The sequence below is a fragment of the Metopolophium dirhodum genome, chromosome 1 (assembly GCF_019925205.1).
Source record: "Metopolophium dirhodum isolate CAU chromosome 1, ASM1992520v1, whole genome shotgun sequence".
Taxonomy (NCBI): Eukaryota; Metazoa; Arthropoda; class Insecta; order Hemiptera; family Aphididae; genus Metopolophium; species Metopolophium dirhodum.
In genome coordinates this window covers 130,611,580-130,618,771 of record NC_083560.1, presented here as the reverse complement: position 1 = coordinate 130,618,771, position 7,192 = coordinate 130,611,580, and the positions used below count along the sequence as shown (strand labels likewise).

At 31.1% G+C, this 7,192-nt stretch overlaps 1 pseudogene; it reads left to right on the top strand.

The window, feature by feature from the left end:
* Positions 1–393: 393 nt before the first annotated feature.
* On the top strand, positions 394–5,353 carry LOC132953756 (uncharacterized; annotated as a pseudogene).
* Positions 5,354–7,192: the final 1,839 nt, after the last annotated feature.

Genomic DNA, 7,192 nt, shown 5'->3' with positions numbered 1-7,192 from the left:
TTATTATATTTTTCACAATTTGTGTATTATATTATATCATTTAATTTAAACTAAAATTTATATTGTTCCTATATATTACTATTTTACTTTATGTTTTTGGATGTCAAGATTATTATTATATCTTCTATGTTAAAGTGCTTGTCCCATAAAATTGTTATTAAAAAAAAAAAAACATATTAATTTCTTCAACCTTGAAATATGCTTTTTATGTGCTACAGAATGTTTTAGAAGCTGCATACTCTCAATAAAAATGTTTAAAACTATTCTCTAATTGTAATTGTAAATGTGTAAACAAAAAAATAAGAAAATTAGATAAATACAATTCCAACATAACAAGACTTTTTTTTTTAGATACTTTAAATGTAATAAAGCTTCATCACATTTATGCACGGGATCAATGAAAAGATTGAGAGATAACAGCATTGTTATAATTCAGCCACATAGAAATCATGTGGGGGATGCAAACAATACCGTCCTCATCAACAGTTTTAGAAATGTATTAAAACAAAGAGGATCAACTGAAAATATATTGTTAAAAACCATTTATGATGAGGAAGCAAGAAGGTAACTATATCACATATAGTATAATAAATTGAACATTGTGTAATAATAAGCATAATATATAGGCATTTGGTAGCTGCATCTTTATACCCCTGGTCATCTGCAGAGTCTATTATGCGTTTGGCCAGAAGAAAATCATTGCCCAGATTACCGAATAATTTAAGGGAACTTGCCACACTGTTTGATGACGGGCAACTTGAAAGATTTAGTTGTTGTGAGGCAAATTTTTTCAGATGTTGTGTACAAGACACTGATGGTAAAACAAACATCATATTTGCTTGTACTTAACTTATTCATACAGTGTTACTGAACGATGTAAATGAAATCCATGCAGACGCAACCTTCAAAATAATCCCAGCTAATATGGGATATCAATTATTGGTTTTGCATGATTCAAAATTATGTAAGACAGACAAAATTATGAATGTCATTATAAAATAATAATACTTTAAAACATTTTTATAGTCCATACCTATCATTTACGTTCTGATGGAGAGTAAAACGAGAAGATCGTATGAATGTGTCTTTCAATTTGTAAAAAATAATTTACTACCTACATTAAGACCAAGTATAATTATAACAGATTATGAAAGTGCTTTGAGGGATGTACTATTATCAGTTTTTCCTGGAGCCCAATCTGTTGGGTGCTGGTTCCATCACAACCAAGTAAGAGTTACATTATGTTACCCACTTTAAAATGTTTGATTAACATTTATAACATATAGGCAGTGACGGACTGGCATGGGTTGCCAGGATGTGATCGCCCCCCGTGTACACTTAAAGTTATTTAAATTAACTGCTTATAAGAATTATTTTCATTAGGTACCTAATCTATATTTGTTTCAATTTTAAAGGCTGTATGGAGAAAAATGAAAAAACTGGGTTATTTAAACCATATCAATAATAATGACAATGCTCTAAAAGCGTTAAGACTATTAATGTGCCTTCCTCTATTGCCCGCTCTTAACATTGAAAATAGTTTTTCAACAGCATTTGCTCGAAACCATGGAGTTCATTTGGAACAACTATTTCAGTATTACCAAAGGTAGGTATTATATGGACTGGAAACAAAAAAACACAAAATATTATATTTAAGAATAAATACTAACCAGAATATAAAAATTTAAACTGCAATGTATCAAAACAATACTATTATTTACAATTATGTACAGTACAATGTATTTTATGGCATAGGTACTGGTTAAGAAATGTTGGACCACACATCATATCGGTTTATGGATTACCTCGGAGAACCAACAACAACGTTGAGAGTTTCCACAACTCTCTAAAAGTCAAATTTGGCACCAACCATCCAAGTTTATGGATATTTTTAGGTAAGTTAATATAGGTATAATGATTTTATTGTTATTTCATAACTCATACAATTATTCTTTTGAAGTTTACAATAGAAATTATAATGGTTAATTTTATTTATTTCAGATCATTTAACAAATTTAAATAAAAACTACCACATTATTGTCAATCAGCTGAACAATAATTTAAATCCAACTAGGCATTTAAGATTCAAATTTCTAGCTAATTCAATGCGAATCAAAAATGCTACCCAACAGCTAAATTTAGGATTGATTTCCAGTTGGCAATTTTTGCAGAGATGTTCTTATGTCACTGAAGGGTACGAGCAAAGACAACGGATTTGGGCTCTGCGCAACAATGACGAGATGGCCGATGAAGGACAGATTGAAAATTTTGAACAAATACCACCTGACGAATTACCTTTAGAGGTTGAACTTAATGTTGGAGACCCACCAGCACGAAGGCCAAGGGAATTACCTTTAGAAGAAAGGGTTAATGTTGCTGATCCGCCGGCAGAAAGTTCTGTATGCATGGTGTGTATGGTAGTAGCGGTAAATGGAACTGCAGCCGAGTATATAATGTTGCCATGCGGCCATGCATGGGTATGTGCATCATGTGTGGAACGCTTACAGGTGCCAAACTCGGTTTGTCCGTTGTGCCGATCACCTAATATTTCCTTTCAAAGAATTTTTTTCTCTTAAATATATTCAAGTAAATTATAAATTGTTAGATTGTATTATATTATTATGTTACTATTAATTATAAGATGACAAAATAAAAGATTAAATGTTGTCATAAGTTACATTTGTTTGTTATCTTAGTAATACATATTTTATTTAACTTGGTTTCACAGAAAATATAGTATGGCAGTATATTTATTTTACTTATTAGTTATTGACATCTGGAAAAAGTATAATAATGATTGTAGCTATTTTTAAGAAATATAGGTATCTGATTTAATCACTTTCATTATCCACAAAATGTTTAAATTTGATTACCATAAAAAATTCTAAGATTTCTACAACAAATAGAAATTAAATTCAAAATTTCAATTTTATTAGTTATACCATATACAATTCCTACTTCAGAATAGTTACTAAAACTAAATTGTATATTATATATATATATATGTATTTGAGTAGATTTTCTTTTTAAATTGTTTACACTCATCAAATTGTGAAATCCATTCATTGTATTTTCCTAAATAACTTTGATTTTATATTAAATTGAATGTTTAAGTAACTAGGTACTAATTTTACATATATAGAATGTTATAAATTATTTGATAATCATAATAATAATAATAACTATAATTGATTCCATCATTTTTCAAGTTACAGAATACATATACAATACAATGAAATAATGGTTATTTTCTCATTTCAAAAACAAAGCTTATGCTGAAATGAGAAAGTTCATAAAAAATACATTGAGTTTTTTTAACTATGATTATATTATTATGTACCCATACTTCATTTATATAATATAGATGTTCAAAATTAATAAAAAAAAGTATTTCAATATAATATGTCAGACTAGGTAATTATATAAATCTGAGGTGTTGACATGCTTCTTATAACTATTATATGATTTAAAAATTAACGAACATTAATTTGTCAATATTTGCCAAAAGTAGTAGAACAAAAAACGTATTTAGTATTAGATTTTTCCTTATTCCTAGTATTATATTTATGATTAAATTTTGCGTCATCAAATTCAACCGAGTACATTTAAGTAGAATATTCTTTTATGAAAATGGAATTTAAACTATCAACTATTGACAGTTTGGAATAAAGATAATAAACTGAGTAAAGTCTAGGTCTATTTAAAATTATTATTAACAAGTTATTTAAAGTTATGTTTAGTGGGTAAAAGTTTGATTTAAAAGCAGATCCCCAAATACATATATTCTATAGCTAATTATAGATTGAGCTAGTGCAATGTAAATTATACGATTATTACAAAAATTTACTTTTTTTTTTTAATATTTTAAATTTATAAAATAATTTTCTAATACAATTACAAATATTGTATGTTATATATGTGATCTTTTCAATTAAGATTATGATCAAAGATAATGCCTAAATATTTTATTTTGGAAACATTTTCAAGTAAACGGCAATCATAAATTCTATTTTACTTAAACAATTTTAGCTATGAGCTATGACATCTTTCTAAGGTACCTACATTAGTATTATTTATACTAAAAAACATAGATTTAGATTTGTTAATACTAAGTTCAAGAAAATTGTTATCTAACCAGGCTTTAATGTTGTTGATACATTTATTAGCTAAGCTACATAGATTGTCAATATTATCATGTTCAAGGTAACACTAATACCGTAAGATACACAGTAGGATACACTAATGTATCATCTGCAAAACAAATTACCTAACCATTAATTTTCAAATTAATACATACATTAATGTATATAAGGAATAGTATAGGACTATATTAGACTATAGGTCCTAAGACGGTACCTTGAGGAACACCACAGTTATCAGAAATCGAAAAACTAAAGCACTCATTAATTCTAACTACCTGTGTTGAATGTTTATTGGAAAGGTAAGATGAGAATAGTAATAGAGCAATTTTACGGATACCATAATACTTTAATTTCTTTATAAAAATATTATAGTTGACCGTCGAATCAAATGCTCTTTTTAAATCAAGGAACATGCCTATTACCTTATTTCCTTTATCCAGACTTGAATGAATGAATTTCGAAGTCTGTAGTAGATCACCATTAGCAGGTGTAAAGTGGGGAGACGCAGGAGGACTGATGGTGGTTAAAAAGCGTCCCCTTTAAAAAATTAAGATTTTATACATTAGACATTATTCATAAAATTATATATGGAACGCTTAAAACTATATAGAGACATTAGCCCCCTCTGGAAATTTTTCATACTTTAATCCCTGACCATTAGTTAGATATACCTTTCCTGAACCCACACTGACTATAAGAAAAAAAAAATTATGATCATTTGAGAAATTTACTAATCTATTTTTGAGACATTTTTGAAATAGACAGTGTGAGAGACTAAGAGAGGTAGGTCTATAATCAGTAAAATTTTCAGAAGCCCCTGATTTATATGAAGGAATGATAAGGGATTTTTCAAAATTTTGTAGGAAAATATATTCCAAATGCCTTATCATAAAAAAATATTTAAAGGTATCGATGTAGTTCTCCATGTATTCTATTTACCATCAAAAAAGAGGAATTTTGTTTTAGGTTTATAATATTTTTTTCTATTTAATTTAAAGTAATATGTGTTAAGAAGATTGAGTCACTAATATGACATTTATCATGCATAATAAACCCCTGTACATTTCTGTAAGCATAAGATAAAAATATGAAATATTATTTCCAACATTGCTAAAGAATAAGTTAAATTCATAATACCATTAATATGTTTATAGTCACAAGAAAAAGGATTAGCAACATCTTTGATTAGAGACCAGACCTTTAAGCAATAAGTTCCTGTATTTAATGTAACAATTATTAACTTTCATATCAAATGGATTTTTTAGTTTTTTGGAATTTAAACATTAGGTATACGGCATAATTAATATGTTACGTTGCCGTCGTCACGATATAAACTGTAAACCTATTTTTTTTTTATTAAACATGACTATTATTCTATTTATTATTGTTTGAATAGTTTTAAATTAGTATCTTTAGTAGTTAGTAGCTGACAGAGATCAAATGTTGGTAGGTATCTAATAATAAACTAACATTTAAATTGCCTATTTAAAACCCCTTAAGAATGTTTTAAAATTAGGATTCCGCGATTATACGGTCCGGCCTAATATGGTTTGAAGAATATTTTATTCCGCATTTCTACGGTCCGCGAATATACGGTGTACGTATTTTTTTTTCCGCGAGAATACGGTCCGGGAGTATACTTTCCAGATTTATACAGTCCGTGACAATACAGTCCGCATATTTTTAAATTCCGCGATTATACGGTCCGGCATAATACGGTATGAAAAATATTATATTCCGCATTTCTACGGTCCGGGACTATACGTTTTTGTTCCGTGTTTATACGGTCCATGTGAATACGTTCCGAGATTTTACGCCCCCCCGTAAATCCGTCGTTGTACTATTGTCTACAGGGGGACATACTGCTTTACACCTTCTACTCAGGATTGGTCGACTTGCATAAATATGCTCTTGGCATCTCGAATCAATCTGTCTTCTGTTGTCTACATACTGCGAGCAAGCCGTTTTCTTAAAAAATAATGTATGTAAGCAACAATTTTCAATAAACAACAACAATTTTTTTCTTATCATAGATAAATGTATACATACGGTATCCTCGTACGGTATCTCTTGGGTAGAGCAGCTAGAATCGGTTAGTTGTTTGATACCGCATCTTCTGACCCTTCGGGGTGGTGAAAGCAACTGCATATTGTCAATATGTTCTCTTCGACGTTTGGGGGGTTCCGCATTTGACAATGGGTTTTCAGGAAAATTAAATTTTTCATATATATAGTCGATATCTCTCAATGTTGCTTCGTGAGGATCAAATACAGAGTTGCCTGTTCTTGTCTTCCACCCATGTCTTTGAATATTATATGGATATGATTCATCAGTTGTTAGCGTAAATTGTTTATCAAGCACAGTACCACCAAAAATCATCTATAAAAATAAAAATACTTACATACTTTGGTTATCTAGTGATCCATTTTGAAAGTAAATCCCCAACGTCCTGTGTTTTAGCATGTTTTCCAGTTAAGATATACATAATGCATTTTACCGTATCTCTGATACCATAACAAGCGATCGTTTTTCTGAGTGTAAGCGAGTACCACATGAAATCATTAGCATCAACTTCCGTAATTTGTTTACCCAAAGTTTCATCGTTCATTCTATAAGTTGCCGTAAGGGACACGTAGATTCCTGGGTTTTGGTGCCTTTCGGCTACAACTGCGGACCTCACATTAGCGCTGTGCGCTAGTCGAGAGACGCAGAGGTTCACGGACGGCATGCCGGCCGCGCGTCGTCTGTGGACCACGAGCACCGGGCGCACACCCGTTCCCACCGAAGTCGGGAGAGATAGCGCCCGTACCGTTGGCTAGGGCGTTCACGTGTCCTTCGCCATCCAGGTGGGATCGCGAGGCTATCCTCATTGCTTCCCGTTTTTGGTCACGGGCAACCTCCGGTGCATATAGCCCCACCGGTAGGCTGGGTTGGAGCTGAGGAGGGTTCTCACTCGGCATCTTTCCCCTAGACCTAGCTTGGTCTTTTAACCACAAGGTTAGCTCCTGCTCTAACAGCCACTCCGAAACCAATCCGCCGTCGTCCACACC